This window comes from Pelodiscus sinensis, chromosome 3 (genome assembly GCF_049634645.1).
Source record: "Pelodiscus sinensis isolate JC-2024 chromosome 3, ASM4963464v1, whole genome shotgun sequence".
Classification (NCBI taxonomy): Eukaryota; Metazoa; Chordata; order Testudines; family Trionychidae; genus Pelodiscus; species Pelodiscus sinensis.
In genome coordinates, this window is record NC_134713.1 from 145,067,083 (window position 1) to 145,091,467 (window position 24,385).

Consider the following 24,385-nt stretch of genomic DNA (forward strand, 5'->3'; position numbering starts at 1 on the left):
GGAGCTCTGCGAGTGGCTCGCCCCTGCCCTGCGCAGAAGGGACACTCGCATGAGGCCCGCCATCCCCCTCCAGAAGCAGGTGGCCATCGCCCTCTGGAAGCTCTCCACGCCGGACAGCTACCGATCCGTCGGGAACCAGTTCGGCATGGGGAGATCCACCGTCGGAGCGGTGCTCATGCAGGTATGGCACTCGTCGCCCACCGAGCCGGGGGGGAGGGAGGCTGCGAGGAGGGGATGGGCCACCCTAGGGACAAAGGGGGGGCGGGAGGAGGCGAAAGCGCCCCGCACCGGAGGGGTCGGGCTGTCCCAGCCATACTACACGCCGCCAGGGGGGTTGCTACCGGGAGTGGGGCACGGGGCAATGAGGGCAGGAATGCTCCCAGCCACCCGGGCGCCCCACTGATTGGCGCTTTGCTGTGTCTCTCTCCGCAGGTGGTCAAGGCCATCAACCGGGTGCTGCTCCACGGGGTGGTCCGCCTCACCGACCCAGACGCCGTCATCCGGGGTTTCGGCGCCCTCGGCTTCCCCAACTGCGGGGGGGCCATCGACGGGACGCACATCCCCATCCGTGCCCCGGAACACCAGGCGTCCCGGCACGTCAACCGCAAGGGGTACTTCTCCGTGATCCTGCAGGCCGTGTGTGACCACCGGGGACAGTTCACAGACATTAATGTGGGCTGGTCCGGCAAAGCACACGACGCCCGGGTGTACCGCAACTCCTCCGTGTGCCAGTGGCTGCAGGCCGGGACCTTCTTCCCCGACCGCCACATCAGGGTCGGGGATGTGGACATGCCCGTGTGCCTGGTGGGGGATGCCGCCTACCCACTGCAGCCCTGGCTCATGAAGCCCTACACGGGGCACCTCAATCCCTCCCGCCAGGCCTTCAATGCCAGGCTGACCAGGGCCCGCATCGTGGTGGAGGGGGCCTTCGGGCGACTGAAAGCCCGCTTTCGATGCTTCCTCACCCGTCTGGACCTGGCCGAGCACAACATCCCTCCCGTGGTGGCAGCATGTTGTGTGCTCCACAATTTGTGTGAGCGGAAGGGGGAGGCTTTCCTGCCAGCCTGGATGGCTGAGGCTGACCGCATGGCTGGACACTACAGTCAGCCCCGCACCGCTGCCATCCGGGAAGCCCAGCGGGGGGCCGTCCGGATCCGGGAAGCCCTGCGGGAGAGCTTCCTGGTGGAGGAGGAGGACTGACCTCTCCCTTGCATGCCCCACTGGGGCCTTCTTCCACCCTACCCCCCTTCCCCTTTCCCCTCCCTACCTACTGTAAAATAAAGACACCTGTTTTTCAAACATAAGTGGGGTGGGGGAGGGAGGGGGGAGGGTGGGAGAGGGGAGGGGGAATCCTGGGACGAGGGAGCTGGAAGGGGAGGGAAGGGAGGAAGGGAAAGCTCAGTGGTGGGAGTCCGGCTGCCTCTCCTGTCTCGCCACACTGCGGGTCCGGGGGCGTCGGTGGGAAATGGTTGTGGGGGGGGGGGGCAGGAGGGACAGGGGGTGTGGAGGAAGCAGGAGCAGAACCAGGAGCGGGAGCAGGAGGGGGAGCAGGGGGAGCAGGAGGAGAAGGGGGAGCAGGGGGAGCAGAGGGAGGAGGAAATGGGAAGCGGTCGAGCAGGCTCTGGAGGTGGCCTCGCAGGGCCTCCAGACTCCTCCGGCGCAGCCACAGGTCCTCCTGGACCCAGTGGCCAGAGTGGCCACCAGGGAAACTTGGGAAGCCTTAGCCTCCCACTAGTTCGAATTAAGGGTCTACACAGCCCTTAATTCGAACTAGCTAGTTCGAACTAGGCTTAATCCTCGTAAAATGAGGTTTACCTAGTTCGAACTAAGCGCTCCGTTAGTTCGAATTAAGTTCGAACTAACGGAGTGCTAGTGTAGCGCCTATGAAAGTTAGTTCGAACTAACTTTGTAGTGTAGACATACCCAAGGAGATTACTGAGATTCCTGGGGCCTTGTCTGCTGGCAGCTCAGGGAGAGGCACTCTGAGTTTGCCTTGGTTCCCCCCCCCCTACCAGGGCCAGAGTCTGCCCGGCAACCCATAGGGAGTGAGATGCCCCTCCCAGGGGGAAGGAGAGACCATTGTTGAGGGGAGTCTGGAGCCAGCCAGGGCAAGGGGAGGACTGGCTGTGTGGGAGCTAGTAAGCCCTAGGCCTGCATGCAGGGTTCCCCCTGAGAACTAGCCTCTAGGGACCTGAAGGCAGGATCCCTCAGCTGGGTTTTATGTCTCCACTGTTGATTCCCAGTTTGTGGAGTTTGCTGGGAGGCTTCCCCAGTCAAGCTGAGTTGGCTTTCCAGCTCCCTGGGTGAGAGGAGTCACCACATGGTCAGCTCTGCTCCAGCTGGAGTTCAGGGCTGCTGCCTGCTGTGTGGGTCTGAATGCTGGGCTGGGAGGCTATAGTTTGAATTTTGGTGCAGTTGTGTGCCCTGCATCTTGAGCCCGGCACCCCTTCGCGGTGAGGGGAATTTCTGGGACTGAAGCAGCCTGATTCCTGCCTGAAGAGGATCCCTGCCAGAAGAGAGCAGCCCCTCTGCAGTGACTGAGTCATCTCTCAACCTAAGGCTCATTCATGGAGGCTACGTCTACACTGGCCCCTTTTTTGGAAGGGGCATGCTAATTTTGAAAGTGGGAATAGGGAAATCCGCGGGGGATTTAAATATCCCCCGCGGATTTAAATAAACATGTTTGCCGCTTTTTTTCCTGCTTGGGGAAAAGCCGGAAAAAAAGCGTCTAGACTGGCCCGATCCTCCGGAATAAAGCCCTATTCCGGAGGATCTCTTATTCCTACTTTGATTAGCCAGGATGGGTAGGAATGGTGTCCCTAACCTCTGTTTGTCTGGAAATGGGTAACAGGGAAGTGATCACATGAGGTTTATCTGTTGTGTTCCTTCCCTCTGGGGCATCTAGCATTGGCCGTTGTCGGCAGACAGGATACTGGGCTGGATGGACCTTTGGTCTGACCCACTCTGGCCGTTCTTATTTTCTTATGCAAATGAGCCCTGACCATTTCTAAGTTGGAGCTCAATACAACCCCTTAGTGAGAATCTTGTAGCCTAAAGACTAATTGGGATTTGAGATACTTATTGTGGGCTCTCAGTAGACAAGTAAAGGTGGAATTTAGTGTTGTTTGGACAGCTAAATTAATAATCTTCTGACAAATACTGGAGGGTGAGCATATTACTATGGTAACAAGTAAGAGTCCTCTGTGCCAGATATGTAATGCACAGTCATTAAAGATAACAAGTTAAGTCCATTAAATAGTGGAAGCAGGGGCAGCCAATAGACTTGCAAGGCCTGGGACTGGCCCCTTGCTCCTGAAAGGAACAGGGCCTCAGGAGAAGGGGAGGCATCAGCCCTCAGCAAGACCTGGAGCATGCTGCACTGTACTGCCCACCCCCAGCCAGCCCTTAGCGTGACACAGTGCTAGGCTCCAGTGGCAATTTAAAAGTCTGGGTGTGTATCTAGACTACAGGGTTTTGTCGACAAAACTATACCTGCATCTACACTACCGTCGCAGTCTGTCGACAGTAAGTCAACAGAAAGCGGCAGTTTTGTCGACAGCGGTAAACTTCATTGTATGAGGAATAAAGCCTTTTTTCAAAAGTACTCTTTCAAAAAGTGCTATTGCATGGAAACTGTACTTTTTCAAAAGAGCGTCTAACTCTCTGTCAAAAAAGCGACTTGCTTTGTCGTCAGTATCTGTCAACAAAGCCTCTGTCGAAAAAGGCGTGCAGTCTAGACATAGCCCAGGAGCTCCAGACTCTTTTGAATTGCTGGGCCTCTGGGCAGTTGCCCCCATTCTCCTGACACGCCCCTCCGCCCACCCCTCCCGTTGGTGGGCCTGAGTGAAAGAGAAGTGGCATTTAGCTCCAGTAGTCCATGGAGTGGAATCAGGTGCATCCGGGCTCCCAAGGGTATTAATAAAAGTACAGGGTCTGAACAATGAGATCAACACCTAACAAGTCCCCTGTGGCATCATATCCCCTTGTGCACACACATAAATGACAATCACGCCTGTCTAGCGCAGTCACCAGAGTATCGTGGTGGACTCTTGTACTGAACTTTAGTTTGTAGTTGTTGTGCAATGTGACTTTTCCATCTGCAGGAGTTAGGAATCAGTGATGCTTTGCCCTTGTCTCATTTTATTGTGCTTGTTTGTATGATACACCAATAGTTTAGAAATATTCCTTAGCTTAATTTCCCATTACTTCCATTTGAGTCCTTGATTCGCAAGGCATTTAAAGTTAGGCACTTACTTTAAACACCTTGCTGAGCTGGGCCCTTATTGTATATTTTTAACATTGCAGATGGTTAATCTTATAATAGATTGGGTATGAAACAAAATGCTGCATCCAAACACCTCTCTGAGGGTATGTCTACACTACCCTCCTAGTTCGAACTAGGAGGGTAATGTAGGCATACCGCACTTGCAAATGAAGCCCAGGATTTGAATTTCCCAGGCTTCATTTGCATAAGCGGGGAGCCGCCATTTTTAAATCCCCGCTGGTTCGAACCCCGTGCAGCGCGGCTACACGGGGCTCGAACTAGGTAGTTCGGACTAGGTTCCTATTCCGAACTACCGTTACTCCTTGTGGAACGGGGTAGTTCGAACTAGCGGGGTAGTGTAGACATACCCTGAGGGCATGTCTACACTAGGAAATTATTTTGAAATATATTATTTAGAAATAATAACTCCTGAAATAACTGTTTCGAAATAGCTCATCCACACTACCAGGCACCATTGAAATAGCGCAGAATTATTTTGAAATAACGCTGATTGGAGCCTGCGTCGCATTGAAAGCCCCCGGAAGCACTCCAGGGAGGGCACCAGGAGCGTAGTCACTTCCTGTAGCTGCTTGCTGAGGCTAGCTGAGACTCTTGCTTACAGGGGCTCCCCTTTGCAGCCGTGTCTCCATGCTGCTTCTCCACTGCCTCTTCTCCTTGCAGGACACCAAACTCACACCGCTGCTCTGACTGCCCTTGTGGACACCACAGCACTGACTACATGGAGCCGGAGATGCTGCAAAGATGTTAGATCAGGAACTGGATTCTGTACCGTGAGCACACCTCTACATTATAATTATGCTATTGCTAATTGACCACAATATTAAATGGCAACTAAGTGTGGCCATGAGCTAAAGATTTTGTCAGTCAGGTTTAAACTGCATTTTGAAATCCAAAGCTTTTCATGGAGCAGGAATTCTAGGGTAAATGTAAATAGCATTTATCTGGAGGATTAGCTGTCTCTTGTCCAGAAATACCACACCTTGTAATTAAAGAAGAGTCTGTTAGTATGCGACATAGGAATGTTTAGGGTGTGGGCCAGCTCAGATTTACAGACTATAGCATTTATGAAAGAGGCTAAACCCTATTTAGAGTTACAAAGGTGATAAAATCTTTGTTTAAATATAACATTGCTTCGAAAATATGGCAAACCTCCGGTGTGAGAATGTGGTTGCAAGTAGGTTCTTGCTAGAGAAAAAACTCCAGGAGAATTTCAGTAGTATTACTTTAACAGCTGCTCAGTTGAACATTTCTCTTCATGTGCAGTAACTAGATAACACTCTGCAGGTTGAAGATAAATATGTATATATCTATATAGGGCAGGCATGTCCAAAGTCCGGCCCGCGGGCCAATTGCGGCCTGTGTTCCGGTTTAATATGGCCCCACAGGTAATTTGGCAATATCTATCTTTTATGGCCCCCAACGAATCCATATGTATTGAGATGAATACATTGTAAAATCTCAGTTAATGTCAGTTGGTCTAAATCAGTTATAAATATATTTGGACACAACATATATACTTGGTGTTATGTTCCTGTTCATATTTTTTGAACTTAAAAGTTGACAGACAACCTTTATTACCAATAATATGTAATGTACTTTACAATGTTCCTGACATATATTTCAGCTTCCTGGATTTTTTTTTCATCTGGCCTTCAGATATGAAAGGCAGAGTGATTTAACACCTGTTTAGATTTGTCATCCATGTGACGAAATGAAAAGTATGCCGTTTGCAATAAACTTTGCATAAAATAGTTAATTTGCATTTAATTTTAATGATTCAAAGAATGTCAGGCAAAATGGTCGGCCCTCACGCATGTTCACTTCATCAAATCTGGCCCTCTTTGAAAAAAGTTTGGACACCCCTGATATAGGGAGTTACAAAGTTAGGCTGCAAGTTGTAGATCAACTTCATAATTATCCCTTTGATCCAAAAAAGCATGCGTAAACTTCAGGGCCAGTCTAATTGCAACAAGATGACTTCAGTTTGTGTTTAAATAATTGGACATAAACCCAGGTCTCAGGAAGTTACTTTGGTTGTACTCTTTTTTTCTCTCCATTGAGTGATTAGACAGTGAGATACTTATAGCCTTGTGAAATAATATTATTTACATTTGTCAGCTCACACCTAAAGATTCATGTTAAAAGGGGAATCCCTGTAGATTAATTCAGTGTATTTTATGACTAAATGTCTGGCTCAATAAAAAATGAGTTAACCAGAAAAGATATAGAGTCTATTAGAACTCAAGTGATTTTTTCTATGTTAGGCAGAACTACTAGTGGTTGCTATGCCTGAAAAATATCATTCATCGATATGCAAGTTCCAATGGAGAATCAGCCTCCCAATTCCCAGTGTCTTGCACAATGCTTACTGTTCCACAGCTGGGGAAGCAGCAGTAGGGTAGAATGGTGTGCCTGAATTGGCAAGAGTGCAGAACTGTATCAGATGTGATATTAGGACACAAAGAGAGGGTATGTCTACACTACCCTCCTAGTTCGAACTAGGAGGGTAATGTATGCATACCGCACTTGCTAATGAAGCCCGGGATTTGAATTTCCCGGGCTTCATTAGCATAAGCGGGGAGCCGCCATTTTTAAATCCCCGCTGCTTCGAACCCCGTGCAGCGCGGCTACACGGGGCTCGAACTAGGTAGTTCGGACTAGGGTGCCTATTCCGAACTACCGGTACACCTCGCTTCATTAGCAAGTGCGGTATGCATACATTACCCCGCTAGTTCGAACTAGGAGGGTAGTGTAGACATACCCAGAGAGACTTACTTCCTAATCAACAAACTCTGCTAACTTGCAGTGGATCTTAGTGTTGTGAGTGCAAATGATAGAGATTTTATTGCGAGAAGATGACTACCCTGTCCCTTTGCACTCCTTTGCACTGGTGGGTGGAAGTTATTGATTCTGAAAGAACCACAAAAGACCCCTCTGAAAATGACCAGATTTTCAATAGCATAAAACAAGAGGAGGAGTTTACCACAGTCCTGTGAGTGAAATGAGCAGCAGGTAATTGACTATTTTAAAGCTACCTTCCTGATACTCTAGCTTGATCTCAGGTGGATGGTGTTTTCCTTCCATACTACTATTGGTTGTGGCATTACAGCAATACCATTTGGGGGCCAAATTGTTCACCCATGTAGCAGCTGGACGTGAAGAGCTGGGGATGCTGCAAGAAATTGCTTCCTCCTGCACATCTTGATAGCAATCAGCTATTGTCAGGCTGTACCTCTTCAGAAAACACAGGGACTGCTCCCCCAGTACAAAGCCACAGCAGAGAAGGAGGCAAGTAGGAGGGAAGGGACAATGCCAATGTCCAACCCTATCCACAGTGGCTCAGTGTACGGTTGATGTACAAGGAATACGTGCTTCACTATCCAAAGGAGCATGGCAGCAGGTGTTCCCCCTGATCGGCAGGGAGCTTCAGAGCTCTCTGTATCCCTCTGGGGCAGAGCGTCTGCCCCACACTGGCCCTTAGAGACCTAGTCTACACTGCAGGCTTCTTGTGCAAGAGCGCATCCACACTGCCATGTGCTTTTGTGCAAGAGCATCCATAGCAGTGTGGATGCTCCCTTATGCAAGAAAGCTGTGATACCCATTTTAGCCACAGGGGTTTCTTGTGCAAGGAACCCCTGTTGCTTGTCCACACTGCTTTCTTACTCAAGAGGGCTTATTCCTTGTGGGGAGAGGAATGACTCTTGCGCAAGAAGCCCTCTGTTCTGATGCTTTACTGTAAATTTACTTGTGCAAGAACGCACATGCAGTGTAGATGCTCAGGAAGTTTTTGCGCAAAAACGGCTGTTCTTGTGCAAGAACCCTGCAGTGTAGACGTAGCCTAAGGGTTAAACACAGCCCTGGGAGAAGACTGGAGTGGTGGAGCTATGGAGCCAGCAGCTGTGGCAGATAGCTGCCAATTAGGGCCCACCTGAGGGCAGTGTAAATAAAGGCTCCTGGAGGGGTGGTGACAGACTCACTCTTGCATACATTGAGGAGCAGGAGGGACCTGGCTGCCAAGGAAGCTGGAAGCTTTCTGACCAATAGCAGGGCTGGGGAAAGGCAGGTAGAGCTGGGAAAGCTCTGGCCAGGGAAGCTCCCAGACTGCAGAGCCTGAAGCAAGTCCTCCGGCTACTAGGGTTGCGGGGAGCAGCCAGGATAGACAAAGGCAACCAGTCCACACCCCCTTGCCAATGATGAGTGGCCATTTCAGACTGCAGTTTGCCCCTGTGGCAGGGGCTAGATGAAGACCAGCAGTGGGTCACTCAGGCAAGGTGGACATAGGAGGTTGGCAGTTCCCAGAGGAGGAGGACCCCGGAGTGTGGGGGGACCAGGGTAGGGCAGTGTTCTGAGGGGAGGATGCCACGGTCTGAGAAGGATGTGGATCCTAGCACAGAGGTGGAGGAAAAATAGGTAACAATGGGCAAAACACCAGGGCTACGTCTAGACTACATCCCTTTTTCGGAAAAGGGATGTAAATTAGACATATCACAATTGCTAATGAAGCAGGGATTTAAATCTTCCGCGCTTCATTAGCATAAAAATGGCTGCCGCTTTTTTTCAGCATGGAGCTTTGCCGGAGAAAAGCGCCAGACAAGACGCTGATCTTTCGGAAAATAAAGCCTTTTCCGAAAGATCCCTTATCCCTCTTGAAATAAGGGATATCCGAAAGATAAGCGTCTAGACTGGCGCTTTTCTCCGGCAAAGCTCCGTGCCGAAAAAAAGCAGCAGCATTTTTATGCTAATGAAGCACGGGAGATTTAAATCCCCGCTTCATTAGCAATTGCGATACGTGTAATTTACATCCCTTTTACGAAAAAGGGATGTAGTCTAGACGTAGCCCAGCAGTAAGGGGGTGCTCCTGAGCTGAAAAGCTAATTCTCAGTATCCAGCAGGAGGCGCCTGTGGCAGTGAGTCCCACTTTGTTACGCCCTCCTTACTAGCACCCAGGTCCAGTGTCTCAGTGAATAAGCTGTTGACGAAATTCCAGCTTTGATTATGTGACTAGTCTTTAGTTAGGAGTTTCAGGGTGTTTGCAAGTGATTTCTTGTATGCATTTGCAAAATCTGCAAAAACGTATCCACAAGCTGCTCTCACCTTGACCAACACAATTCTTCGTGTGTTTTTAGTTTGCAGCAGGGGCAGTCTGATTCTTGTGTAAAAATTCCATGGGAAAGTCCAGGAACGCCTGCATAACCGATTTGGTATGGCCCTGGGCTTTAATTGTTTTCAGACATCAGTTGCGAAGGCCAAGAAACTAAAACCCAAATAATGTTTTATTTCTATCCCTTTGCAAACCAAGTCTCTGTGGAATGCATGACTGTAGCACTCAACTCTGTATGTAGAAAAGCATTTAAAATGTCCTACAGATGCCTGCTCGGTAGCCTCCATATGTTTATTGGGCCAGGCTCTGCTTTCATGCTCATGTAATTCCACGGGAATTGGCTACAAACCAAAGGGCAAAGTCTGACTAGAATTTGGACTGTTGGCTCAACACTCCACCACCCAGTTCAGTACATATTTGATATGAACTGGAGAACTATCTTTGGAATAACTAATGACAATTGACCAAATTCTTCTGAAGAACGCTGTTACAACTTTCTGTCTTCAGTGGAACTAAAGGCCTCAAGAGGTTTGAAAGAGGATAGGCTCCTTTGCTAGCCTGAATTTATCTGCTCTCGGATGGAAGAGACTGAAAGTACCTGACAATTCTGTGTGTAACAAGTTGGTGGTCTCAGATCACCTCAGTTGGCAGTGCCAGAAGGGGGGTTAAGATCTAGGTAATGATGGAAGCCGTACTGTCCTCTGGGAATTGTTCTCCCAATCAAAGCTGAGGTATTCGCTGCTTGTGTCATATCTTTGATGTGTCTAACAAAAGCACTATATGCACCTGAAGTCTAAAATCTCCAGACTTTATTCTGCTTTTTCCATTAATATTAGTGTCTTATCTAGGTTTTGTTATTTGAAACAACATATGAGCAAATGTTGAATTGAAACTCAGTCTGTGGCTACACAGACCATTTGAGTTTCATGCTGAGCAGCAAATGTTAGGCATATATCTCAGGGATTTGCAGTTGTCATATATGTTTTGGCCCAAACTCTTAGGTTTCCCTAATACAGTCTTCTAGCATCAGGTGAGTTATGCCAGTCTACCTGAGAGAAGACTTGACCCTAGGTATACAAGCTATTCCGGAATCAATCTCATTTTTTTAAAGTCTTACAGCTCTGAATTGTTTAGGCCTTAGTTTAGCAATATCTCTTTCTTGCAATCAATGAGTCTTGCTCAATTAAAGAAAATAGCATTTGACCAAAGGAGTATTAAATCTATATTTGCATTAAAAATGCAAATAGAGCTACTTGTCAAGGGACTACTGTGGTAAGGCAGGACAAATTGCAGCCAGTCAGAGAGTTTTGCCTTCCCCTGTTGCAAGCACAAAAAGAAGATGCAATTAAATTAGGGGGAATCATTTTTGGCTAGCTTCTTGTGGTTTTCATTTTGTGAATTGTCTGTGTAGCCCAGCTAATCCAAAAATGGCAGGAAACTCCAATCTAGTTATTAAGAGACACTCAACATCTGGAGTCTACCAATACTGGCCAACTGTGCATTTGGGATCCAACAGTGTAGGTGTTGGCAAAATTGTTATTGTCTAACCCTAATATATTCATTTTCCAGTTAATGATGCAGTGAACATATCAACAGAGCAGCTCTCCAATATGACATATTGAAAAGTGAGAATTAGAGCACTAATCAAATGCTAGACTTTTGTTTTGCTGACCTACTTAATTAAAAAGGGTCTAAAACTGGAAGTGCTGTTTAGTTTAATATGAAGACAGAGTTGGTTTTCCCCCCAACATCTGTGGCCAGAAAGGAAGAAAAATCCTGTTTTGACTGGCCTTCCTCCATCAGTCGTTTTTTTTTATTATTATTACTTGTCTAAAGCAAAGTAAGTTACATAAACATTCCACCTCTTTCCATAAATTGGCTGCAGTTTCTGAACAATAGAGTTACTGTGAAAAGAAAAAAAAACCCACAGACACACCCCACAACTGTTGATTACACAGCCAAAGAGAACTGAAGACACATTCTTTGAAAGTACCAAAAAGGAAATCCACAGTCTTAAGGCAAGACCTTTTATGTTATGTTTGGAAGAGTTCCTCATTTTTTCCCCTCGACTTCTTTTTTTGCTTTCTTAATGCAACATGCTTGAGAAAGCAAAAGGATTCCAGGCAGAACTTTGTTCTTTCTTAATGTGTTGATAATATTTGTCAGTACTCACTAACCGGTGAGTGGATAGTGACAGAAAATTGAATACTAGCACTTCAAAAAGGGGAAAAAAGCATGCACTGTGTTCTTACGTTGCACTAGTAATGCTTCTGAGGCTTCCCTATTCAAAAATATTTCACTCCTAAAAATAGGTATGTTAAGACAAAAACATCTGTTTTAATACTGACAAGGTTGAGTTCTAGAATTAATAATCCTGGGACTGCTATCATGTCCTTCAGTCAAGCACCTCAAGTGCTTTCCAAATGGAAATTCAGACTCATAATTACACAGTGAAAAGGGGGATCATTAATCATTATTATTGCCAGTTTACTGCTGGGAAAATTGAAGCTTAGAGAAAGGGACTTGCCCATTGTCACACAGCAAGTAAGAGGCAGAGACAGGCATATTATCCAAGCATTCTGATTTTTGGTCCCTTTCTGCATCCAATAGTCCACACTGTCAGTCAAAACACACTGTTGTTTGTCATTGTTTGATGGCATTCTTAGTTGGAAACTACAGGGCTGCAGTCCTGATGAAAGTAACTACCATTGCTTTCACTGGGAATAAATCAGTGTACAAACTATATTATCATGCACTAAAAGCCTGTTTTTTTAACTAATGTGCAAATCAATCACCATTATTGTGCATAAAAATGGCCAGTTACGTGAGTTTCTGGTCTCTTGTATATTTGTATGTACAGCTATCATTCCTGCATTTGCAATTGCAGTAACTGTGTGCAATTCTAAAAATGCTGCCCCATATATTTTCAAAATGGAGATAGAGGGCTTGTCTTTACAGTTAGTTACCTCAAGTTACTCCACTGCAGCTAGCCTAGGTCATGTAAGAGCAGCCACACTACAAAACAACACAAGCAGTATGGGGTAACTAGATTAGCATCTGATGGGTTGTACTAACTGAAGCTATAACCTTTAGTTGCATTTAGCAGTTGTTAGCTTGAGCATCAGAAGCACCCAAGCTTCAACCAATGCTCTTGCAATTTGAGGTTCAACTCACACACTCCTGATGGGCAGCTAGCTCGAAGTTTAATACAATGCTGAACTTGAATTTTTGTGTGTAGATAGCAGTTCAGTGTGAGGTGAAGCCAGCCCCTGAGTGTGTGCTGTAAGTTATTAACTAATGAATATATTTTACTCAGAAAGAGAGCTATATTGAAAAGATGTTAAATTATCTAAGAAATTATCAAGATTATTTATATGCTGTGAAATCACCAGTGGAAAAATCAAAATAATGAAAACTACAAATCAAGAAAAATGTCTGAAAAATTAAGTGTGTTGGATTTTAATAATTTAGATTATATGGATGTATTTTCAGGTTTAATCTACAATAATTTCCTAAATGTTTTTTGTATTGCAGGCTATCCCTGCTATACGTCAGTTCTGCGCTAATGTAGTTGATGAATTTAGGAACTGTTTTGTTGTAAGTCCTCCCATTGCCCGATCTTACATCACTCAGAGAAAATGAAAAATTTGCTCAAACAAAAGCCAGCCACTTGACAGGAAATAAAAAAGAAAATGGCCAATTCATGTGCTATGGAGAGGCAGCAGACATGGAGGAATACTGTGCAATGTAGCAATCCACACCACACGTCGATGCTCTCAGTCTTCATTGTGTGCAGTCACGTTGTGCAAAGATACCGCGCGCCCGCCGTGTCATCCTGTATTGTGTTATCTTGTGCACTCCTTCCACATGCGTAAGGGAAGTGCAAGTGATGTTAAAAGTAAAGTTGGTGAGTATAAGAGGCATCGGAATAATGTTAGTCAGGATGTAAAGTTGGATGTATTAGATTGTGAAACGAAGGGTGAACACTCTGCCGATATTGCTCATCATCTTGGACTGCCTCTGACAACCATATGCACGATTAGTAATAGTGAGAAAATTTTGCAGACACCAAAACTTGGCACACAAGTGGTAGGATGGAGAAAATGGAATATTTGTCGTCTATGTGGCTGCATGATCTGTACAAACAGAAAACACTCATCAACCCAGCCTCCATTCAAGAGAAGGCCATGAGCTTGTATAGAGACATTGAAACAGAAGGAGCAACTGGTGAACCTGGACCTTTTAATGCCAGCCATGGATGGTTTCGCAGGTTCCAGAAAAGATGGTTCAAGAATGTGCGAGTGCCAGAAGAGGCTGCAAGTGCAGACAAGGATGTAGCTGAAGCCTTTCCCAAAAGGCTGAAGAAACATCATCGAAGAAGGCAGCTGCAACCCACGGCAAGTGTTCAATGCTGATGGAATGGGCTTGTATTGAAAATGCATGCCGTCTAGGACCTATACTTCTGTGAACTAGAAGTCTGCTCCTGGATCTAAGGCCTCAACGGATGTTCCAACTCTGTCGTTAGGAGGCAATGCCAGTGGAAAACATGACGCTGAAGCCCTTGCTAATGTCTCATAGTGAAAAGCCATGTGCTATGAAAAACTGTGAAATCTTGGCTTCCTGTCATTTGGAAATCCCATAGAAAGTCCTGGATGACCAGGCAGCTTTTCTGTGAATGGTTTGTGGATTATTTTGTTCCAGAAATGAAAAAGTATTATGAGGAGAATAATCTTACTTTCAAGACTCTCCTAATCCTGGAAAACAATAGTGCCCACAACCTGGATTTCGAATCTCTCTGTCCTAACATCTAGGTTGTTTTTATGCCACCAAGGATAAGCTCAATCATGCAATTGATGGACCAGGAGGTTATTGCAAACTTCAAACCGTATTATTTGCGAAAGATATTCCACAGAATCATTTGGGAAGCTGATAGAGAAGGAAAACCCACAATCCAGGAATTTTGAAAAAAATTCAACATCATGGATGTTGTTATGATCATCAGTGCTGCCTGGTGAAAAGTCTCCAATCAGTTAATGAACAATGCTTGGAAGATCCCGTATCCTGATGCTGTGCATGACTTCTTAGCCTTTTTGGAAGATACATAAGGAAATTGTTCAACTAGCAAAAGAGGCTGGCTTTCAGGAAGTCAAAGAGGATGATGTGAAAGAGTTGTTGGAATCTCATCCTTTGCCTCTCAATAACGAGGATCAAGTGGAGTTGGATAAACAGCACCACGAAGAAGAGAGTGTTGATGAAGATGAGGATAAAGGTGCAGATGCTGGCCTCACAATCCCTATCCTCCAACGTGTCTGCAACCTGTATGAGGAGATGATGGATATTCTTAAGGAACACAACCATCTCGTTGATCGTTCTTCAAGAGTAGCAGCAATCATGGCAAGTGGCTTGTCATGTTACAGATGGATTTTAGATGCTAAACTTAAGCACACAAAGCAAACAACACGACGCTTTCTTTACTAAAAAAATAAAAAAGGATCCCAACCCATTCACAGATGAGCCTCAGCCAGAACCTTCTGGCATTAAAAAGCAGGAAAAAAAAAACCTGCAGCAGCCATTGAAGAGCCTCCAGAAGTCATGACGTTGTTTGTTATTGACACTGCCGCAGCAGGTATTGTTGACTTACCAGTCGTCGAAGAGGTGGATGTTTGTGATGTTGAGACAGCAGTTGATGACCCCCCCACCTGCTTTCCCATCCACATTCTCATCCTCCAACTAATTTTCCATCACCATCAACAAGCAAAAATTCACCTTCTCAAGGTCAAATTACAGTATTAAAAACTACAGTAAAATGTCAGAAAATCATGTTTACATGGTGTTAAAATCAGAAGTGTGGGATTTCCTCAGTTCTGGAACCTAACCTCCCCTTATTCCATTGATACTTATGGAGTAAAATTCCCTTCCTTGTGTCTTTAAGGTGACAGACTCTTCTGGAACGTATCCCCCATTCACATTAATTCTTATGGGAAAAAATTCCCCACTTTACTTTGTTTCTCTACACGTCCACATATTTTGGAACGTATCTTGGACGTATAGTGGGGATGGCCTGTACTGTAGCACCTACAAGTCTCAGCTAGGGTCAAGGTCCCATCATGACAAATGCTGTATGAACACTCAGGAAGCCACAGTTCCAGCCCCCAAAGGCTACGTCTACACAGCACACTTATTTCGAAATAAGCTATTCCAGAATAGTTTTTCCCCCTGAACGAGCTTAATTCGAAATAGCACATCTACACTGCAGGAAAGCCTCAAAATGAGTCCAAGGCAGGCTTCCCTAATGTGGACATGCTATCTTGATTTAGAGCCCCAGTAGGAATAACTTAGAATGGCCCTGGTGAGGGTCTATTTCAAAATAGCAGAAGTGGAACATCTACACACACCTTATTTCAAAATTGCTATTTTGGAATAGGCATTACTCTTCACAGAATGAGGTTTACGGAAGTCGGAATAAGCCATCTGTTATTTCAAAATTATTTTGAAACATTAAAATCAGATAAATGTTATTAAAACAAAGATATACATGAACTAAGCCAAGTTTTTGTACTCTACTGTGAGTTTCGGATGCAGTAAGCAACACAGCCTGAAAAGGTTATTTTTTTTCTTCTGCCTGCCAAACTGCTATTTCACCCGTGGCATCCAAGTTTTCAATCCCTGAATCAGTGTCTGAAGTCAAAACAACCAGCTGGGCCTCACAGACCCTCTCACTGTGGGAAAACTCTGCTTAAAATGGCTCCATTGTTTCTCTGTAATCTTATACTTAGCGTTTAATATCCTTAGCAATTCATAGAATTCTCTGGATTGTGTTTTGGCCCTTTACCCTGGGGAAATCTTGGGCTAAATGGTGTTAAGTTTTAGCTGTACTGTTACAGGAGTAAATATCATAGGAGTAAATGAGCTGTTCACTGTACACATTAATGTATTTGTAAATAGATCAATTTTTACTTAAATACATGTATTGCAATTTGAAGCATCTACTTTTAATTTCTTGACAGATGAGTCTCTTAAAACAGAATCCCACTCCCTATTAATATGAAAGACAAGATGCTGGAAGATCTGTATTCAACATCAAAGAATGTGACACAGTAACATCTACTAATTTAGTATATTTTGTTCTTTGATATTCAAATTGCCTTACACAATCACTCATGGACAGTATTCAGTAGCTGTTACATTATAAAGATCCATATATAGGCAAAAAAAGAAAAAGATATGACCATGTAAGAACAGGAATACAGGGAAAGAAAGAAACGGAGATTAAGACCTTTCCTATTTGTTGATCCATTCTTCCAAATTCAATGGGAATTTTGTCCTGAGGAAGAACTGCAAGACTGGACTCTGAAACTGTTACTAGAGATAGAAAAATGTACACTGACAATGAGACTTTCAAGTCATCAATAATAGAGGGAGCAAATACAAAGGGTGTGTTAATAATCAGGCTGTTGAAAGTTGAGCAATTAGAAAATCTGGGACCTAGGCTTGAGGTCTGGAGGTTCCATGAGTACAGTCAGCACTTCAGCTGATTCAGTTTGCTTATCTCTTAAAGAGCCACAAGAATGGAGGGCCAAATTATTCCTGACTCTTGGATGAAGGAGGGTGGGCTCTAGAAAACTTCCCATGAATTGCATAGGGACCAGGACCATTGGCAGCCCTACTGCAGTGCAGGTGAAGTGCAGAGACTCACCCTCCAAACACTCCATTGGGCAGCCATGGTCCTTGCCATCTGCCTCTCCACGATGGCTTCAGGAGAGACTAGCACATTAGCCAGAGTAGGCACCACCCCCTGAAGGGGTTCAGCAGCAGGTTTGCTCCTTGTGCACATGCCAGGGAAGTTAGGGAGGAATTCTGCCTTCATCAAGTAGAATGTCTGTCCATCATCTCCCAAGAGTAGTGTGGAGTCATATTGCCCCCAATGCAGCACTTTGCTTTAAAAACACAACTCAGCCCTTAGAGAGCTTTGGGCCTAATTCTATAGTCCTTGCACTGCCCAAATTCCCATTGATTTGAATGGTAATTTTAGGTGTAGGTGGAGTGCTTCACGGACAAGGTCAGCTCCCAGACTACTGCACTAGGCAACGCAGTATGGGAAGGAGGTAGGCAGCCCTCGGTGGAAAAAGAACAGGTTAAGAACTATTTAGAAAAGTTGGACATACACAAATCCATGGGTCCAGAGTTAATGCATCCAAGGTTACTGAAGGAGTTGGCAGATGTCACTGCTGAGCCTTTGGCCATTATCTTTGAAAACTCGTGGAGATCAGGAAAACTCCCATATGATTGAAAAAAGGCAAATGTAGTGCCCATCTTTAAAAAAAAGGGAAGAAGGACAATCCAGGAAACTACAGACCACTCAGCCTCACCTCAATCCCCAGAAAAATCATGGAGAGGATCCTCAAGGAATCCATTTTGAAGCACTTAGAAGAGGGGAAAGTGATCAGGAATAGCCAGCATGGATTTACCAAGGGCAAGTCATGCCTGACCAATCTGATTAGCTTCAGTGACAAGGTAACTGGCTCTGTGGATATGGGAAAGTCAGTGGATGTGATATATGTTGACTTTAGCAAAGCTTTTGATACAGTCTCCCACAGTATTCTTGCCAGCAAGTTAAGGGAGTATGGATTGGATAAATGGACTGTAAGATGGATAGAAAGCTGGCTAGACTGTCGGGCCCAACGGGTAGTGATCAACGGCTTGATGTCTGGCTGGCGGTCGGTTTCAAGTGGAGTGCCCCAAGGATCGGTTCTAGGACCAGTTTTCTTCAACCGCTTTATTAATGACCTGGATGAGGGGATGGATTGCACCCTCAGCAAGTTTGTAGATGACTCTAAGCTAGGAAGAGAGGTAGATACATTGGAGGGCAGGGATAGGGTCCATAGTGACCTAGACAAATTAAGGGATTGGGCCAAAAGAAATTTGCTGAAGTTCAACAAGGACAAGTGTAGTGTCCTGCACTTGGGACGGAAGAATCCCAATCATTGTTACAGGCTGGGGACCAACTGGCTAAACAACAATTCAGCAGAAAAGGACCTGGGGATTACAGTGGATGAGAAGCTGGATATGAGTCAACAGTGTGCCATTGTAGACAAGAAAGCTAATGGCATATTAGGGTGCATTAGGAGGAGCATTGCCAGTGATTATTCCCCTTTCTTCGGCTCTGGTGAGGCCACATCTGGAGTATTGTGTCCAGTTCTGGGCCCCCCACTATAGAAAGGATGTGGGCACATTGGAGAGGGACCCAGCGGAAGATGACCAAAATAATTAGGAGGCTGGAGCACATGACATGTGAGGGATATGGGCTTATTTAGTCTGCAGAAGAGAAGAGTAAGGGGAGATTTGATAGCAGCCTTCACCTTCCTGAATGGAGGTTCCAAAGCAGAAGGAGAGAGGCTGTTCTCAGTAGTGACAGATGGCAGAACAAGAAGCAATGGTCTCAAGTTACAGTGGGGGAGGTCTAGGTTGGATATTAGGAAAAACTATTTCCCTAGGAGGATGGTGAAGCACTGGGATGGGTTCCCTAGGGATGGGGTGGAATATCCATCCCTAGAGGTTTTTAGGTCTTGGCTTGACAAAGCCCTGGCTGGGATGATTTAGTTGGGGTTGGTCCTGCTTTAGGCAGGGGGCTGGACTTGATGACCTCCTGGCATCTCTTCCAGCTCTAGGATTTTATGATTCTAAGATTTCTGTATCAAATATTCGAGGGTAGTCAGGTTAATGCACATATGTTACCAGAATGATTTCAATTTAGTGCTGAGCCAGGAGCTGGAGGCCAGAAAATACTGAGTTTTGTGAGAAGATGTTACCATCAGGCAGACTTTGTAGGCCACATTTTCAAATGACTTGTATGCTGTTGCCCACATTAATTTCCATGCACTTAACTGCATATATACCCTGTGTATGTAGGGCCATGCAAATCTGCGGCTACCCTCAGCTATCCGTATCTGCAGATATGGTGGATGTGATATACCTTGACTTCAGCAAAGCTTTTGATATGGTCTCCCACAATATTCTTACCAGCAAGTCAAGGAAATATGGATTGGATAAATTTGAGGCTAGTTAGGTTAGTGCACATATGTTACCAGAATGATTTCAATTTAGTGGGAGTGCCAGGTCTTGGCAGGGAGGTTGAAAGAGGAGGGGACACTTACTTACTTTCATGCTGCTTTCAGCATGGCCTCCCACTTCTCCCGTTTGCCAGATTGTGGCCAATGGAAGCAAAGGGGAAAGCCTCCAGGAAGTGCATCCCTACAATGCTGTTCCCCCAGGCGAGGGAGGGGAAGCGGCAGCGTGCGGAGCCAGCTTGTTCCCTGGAAGCCTGATCCAGTGGGGAGGCTCAGGGCTTTCTCCTGCCCCTCTCCCCGCAGGAAGCTGGCACTGGCACTCCAATATTGCAGGGGGCCACAAGGCTGGAGCACCAGCATGGGCCCTCTGCAATGGGAGAAGCTGGGGGTAGGCTGAGCTGGAGCAGCAAAAGAGCCATATCTGACTCCCTACTGAGCCATAAGTTGCTGACCCCTGGGTTAGTGGAACTTCCTTCTGTAATATGCCACTAGTGTTAATGGGCTGTCCTGCTATGGCCATCTCTGTGACAAGGTGCTGCAGTGGGAAGGGATGGCCAGCACTCTAGCAGGAAAAGCTAAGGAGGAAAAGCTTTAGGGAAAACCTTGTGGGTGTAGGAAGGGTCAGGAATGAGGAGACTGAGCCTTAGAATCATAGAACCATAGAGTTGGAAGAGACCTCAGGAGGTCATCACATCCAGCCCCCTGCCAAAGGCAGGACCAATCCCTTGCAAGCTGCTGTCTTGTATCTGCTTGTATCTCCACTGGAGCTGTACTTCCTACTGGTGTCTGAGCTGTGACTCACCTAATACAGAGGGCCTCTGGTCTTTAGGCAGAACTCAGTTTGACTGTGGGCAACATGAACACCTTTGAGTTTGTACCATACTATCCATCTCACTATTATATTTGTGGGGCAATCCTGGGAAGCCAGGTGGCTAGATATGTGCAAATCAGGTAGCTAAGCAACTGGGATTATGTGGTGTGTATGTGGGGGTGGGTGTTTGTGTAAATTAAGTGTGTATAACTGCAGCACTTAACTGTAAAAAATGGTCCTTTTAATGAATTTTTCTGAAATAAAAGGTATCTCTTTTTTTTTTTAAAAAAAAAGAACATTAAATATACATTTCAAGTGCTTATCACTTAGGCTGTATGAAAACCTCCATGTAACCTGCATGTTCCTATGCCTTTCATTCTTGCATGCTTGCCTCCCCTCCTCTGTATGGGTACGTCTAAACTACATGCCTCTGTCGGCAAAGGCATGTAGATTTGTTTGTTCAGCAAAGGCAAATGAAGCTGCGATTTAAATGATCGCGGCTTCATTTACATTTACATGGCTGCTGCGCTGAGCCGACAAACAGCTGATCAGCTGTTTGTCGGCTCGCGCGCTACTCTGGACGTTCCCCCTGTCGACATCAAAGCCCTTTGTCGGCAGCCCCGGTAAACCTCATTCCACGAGGAATAACGGGGCTGCCGACAAAGGGCTTTGATATCGACAGGGGGAACGTCCAGACTAGCGCGCGAGCCGACAAACAGCTGATCAGCTGTTTGTCGGCTCAGCGCGGCAGCCATGTAAATGTAAATGAAGCCGCGATCATTTAAATGGCGGCTTCATTTGCCTTTGCCAAAAAAACAAATCTACATGGCTCCATCAACGGAGCCATGTAGCCTAGACATACCCTTCTTGGAGGAAGCTAAAATCGTCCTATGGCATTGTTCTGTGTGAGAGCAACTCCCGCATGGCATAGACGTCGGCTCATGAGTGCAGAAACGATCACTTTTGGTTTGAGACAAAGCGGGGAATACCTTTCATTGAACCACAGTCTGTTGGTGGAAGAGACAAGCTTTCCAGCTGCACACAACTCTTCTGCAGGCTTGTGTGGTCTCTTTCATCGAAAGAGGAGATCACCTTGTCTTGCTAATATCCTGGCCTGGGACACACATGGCTAGAATAGCACTGCACATATTTTTGATTTGTCATTTGCCTCCCTGCCAACCTGTTTCCCCAAAGCAAACAAACTTGGCCAACATTGAAGACACAGCCAATGGCCTGAAGGCTTTTCAGTGATATTTATACTTGTTTTAATATAAAATAAAACTTTATTTTGTAACTTCTCTTGGAAGCTTATTTTTATAAGCTAACAATTTTCTTTTATAATGCCAGGGGAAAAGAAAACCCTCCAAGGATTAGAATTCACTCAAATATTTGGGTATAACTGGTGAAAATAGAACTAACGTCTGTGTAAATAACTTTTTCCCCCAGAGGGCTCCATCAGTCACTGCCAATTAAATAAGTAATAGACACAATAAGTGCTTCAAATAAGTTTGGTTGGTGGGTTGCTTCTACATGTGATGTGAAATACAAGAGGATTTTGTGTTCATTTATCTTCATATAAATGTGCTAAAATTATGTACCAGTTAGCAAAACAGAATTTCTCTAGATGCAAATATATTGCAAAAAGTATCAGACAGGAGTTGAATTTTAAATTAACAGAAAAAGGCGGGGTGTAATCCCACTGTCTCTTGGGACATACAGGCCATAATCCCCTGAAACTTTACCTGGAGTCTGATTCTTGGCTTTGGCAATTACTACTTTGCAGCACAAAGAAACCAGACAGCTGCTCTAAAGGGGCAATTGACTATTCCCCTCCTATGTGCTGAAAGCATGAAGGGGGTGCATAGGACTGGACTACACAGTGCTGTAGCCAGTCTTCAAAGGGCAGACTGGTTCCTATGAAGCTGGCAGAATTTGGAGCATCCTGGTTATGCTGGAGGGCCATTTCCGCCCTCACACCTGGCCACAAGTGTGCTTAGTTTTGCTTCAGATAACCCTAACCCTAACCTAAAATGACCTTTGTTAGGATTTTACCCTCATGGATGGCTGCAGATGCATAGGAGGAGGGAGACGTGGCTGTTTGGCCTCTTATCTTCAGTCCCACTTCCGGAATGTGGCTGCATGTTTGGAGGCAGGAGGAGGAGAGAAGTAGGGATTACACTGTGCGCTGCTGCCTCTTGCTGTTGCCTAGACTAGACAACAGTGCAAGAAGCAGCTGTGTGTAGCAACAGCCACAGAAAGACAAAGAATGGTGCCTGGTGGGGAACTAGTTCACACTTTCCAAGGCCAGCAGTTTTCTCCAAAGAAACACTGCTGATTATGGGGGTGGACCTAGCTTAGTGGAGTGCCTGGGTAGAGGGAAGAGGGAGAAAAACAGACAGTGGTTTCAAGAGATGGAGAAACTTGTGCAGGAGAGAGCTCTCTGGGTGCTACAGGAGGTGGGGTGGCAATGAGAAAGAGCTTGTGGATCCATAATGGAGGCATGAATGGCAAACACCAGTCCTCCTATGAGATCTGGGGTTCTCCTGCTCCTGTCTTGCTGTGATGGGTAGCAGTAAAGGGTCTGCCACCTGACTGTAGAGGAACAGAACACCATTACTCACATGCATACTGACTGCTTCCTAACAAGCGCTGTGCTCACAGTATGGGATTGACATTTAGACCTGCCAGCGTCCAGCTCAAGCAAAGTGAATATAATCCAAGAACTGATTTTAGCAGCCAGTGCTAAACTGGCATCCCCTTGTTCTGGGTGAAAAGGGTCTGTAGATAAGTCAGCCTCCATTTCTCTACAATATGCCAAAATGCTATAGTGGTCTCAGGTGTTTTCAGGAACTGCTGTGCGCAGTTCTTTTTTTGAACTTAAGTTACAGGATCAGTGTCTGTTCTTTCCTGTTAAATACTCTAATTGGGGGCTAATCTCTGGAGGTCATAACGTTTCCTATAAGGATAACGTCTGATGTGTGATAAAGATAAAAGAGTGGTCCCGTAGCACCTTAGAGACTAACACAAACATATATATAGTATCATGAGCTTTCGTGGACACAAACCCACTTCTTCAGATGAGCAGAGATGGGTGATATTTTGCCTTAATAATTATGTTCCCAATCCTATAAGCATTTGTCTTCCTTTACCCTATTCTGACTTGACTTTGCCTTGCAGATGCCTATTCGGCTGTTCTTGTTTCTCCATGCATATCCTGATGCTATGCTACAACAGCTCATTCTGGCAAGGACTGGGATACTAAAAAGATCTCTCTCTTAAAAATGTCTCGGTCCATTAAGAAAGATGTCAGGAGCTTATACTTTATTATGCTTGGTTCTTTCAGACATTTTACCTAACAACATTATCAGTTCTTGGATTATATTCACTTTGCTTGAGCTGGACGCTGGCAGGTCTAAATGTCAATCCCATTCTGTGAGCACAGTGCTTGTTAGGAATCAGTCAGTATGCATGTGAGTAATGGCGTTCTGTTCCTCTGTAGTCAGGTGGCAGACCCTTTACTGCTGCCCATCACAGCAAGACAGGAGCAGGAGGGTCAGTCTGAAAGGAGTGGAGGATATTAGAGAACCAGAGAGAAGGCCTGATATGAAAACAAATGGGGATTCATTCTGATGAGATGGAATTACAGTGAATTTATGACAAGGTCATTTTGCTTGACTAAGTCAGCGCAGCAAACCTCTGTTTCCTGTGATAGCTGCTCTGTTATTAATGTCTGTATGCACCACTACAGCTGAGTAGCTTTCCTTGGCAGGGAAAAGACTGCCTAGAATGTGATTTGTAAATCCCATGAAATTACAAGAAGGACGCCAGGCCAAATCCTGGACTAGATAGCAAAGTGAAAGAGAAGAGATACCACTCTGTAATCCTGCAGGCTGGGATGTGGGAGGCATAGCTGTTCCTCTGGGCTAGAGCAAGGGATGTGTCCGTGATCTGCCTGCTAGTGCTTGCTGAGGAGTGCAGCTAGTTTAATAGAGAGGGACATGCTTCCTGCCTCGAAGATCATGTCTGTTAAGGATGTGATCTTTAGGTTCACGCTGTACTTAGCCTGCTCCTAGCCTGCTGAATCTGTGCACAAGAGGCTCTCTCTACCTTCTTGCCCTCCA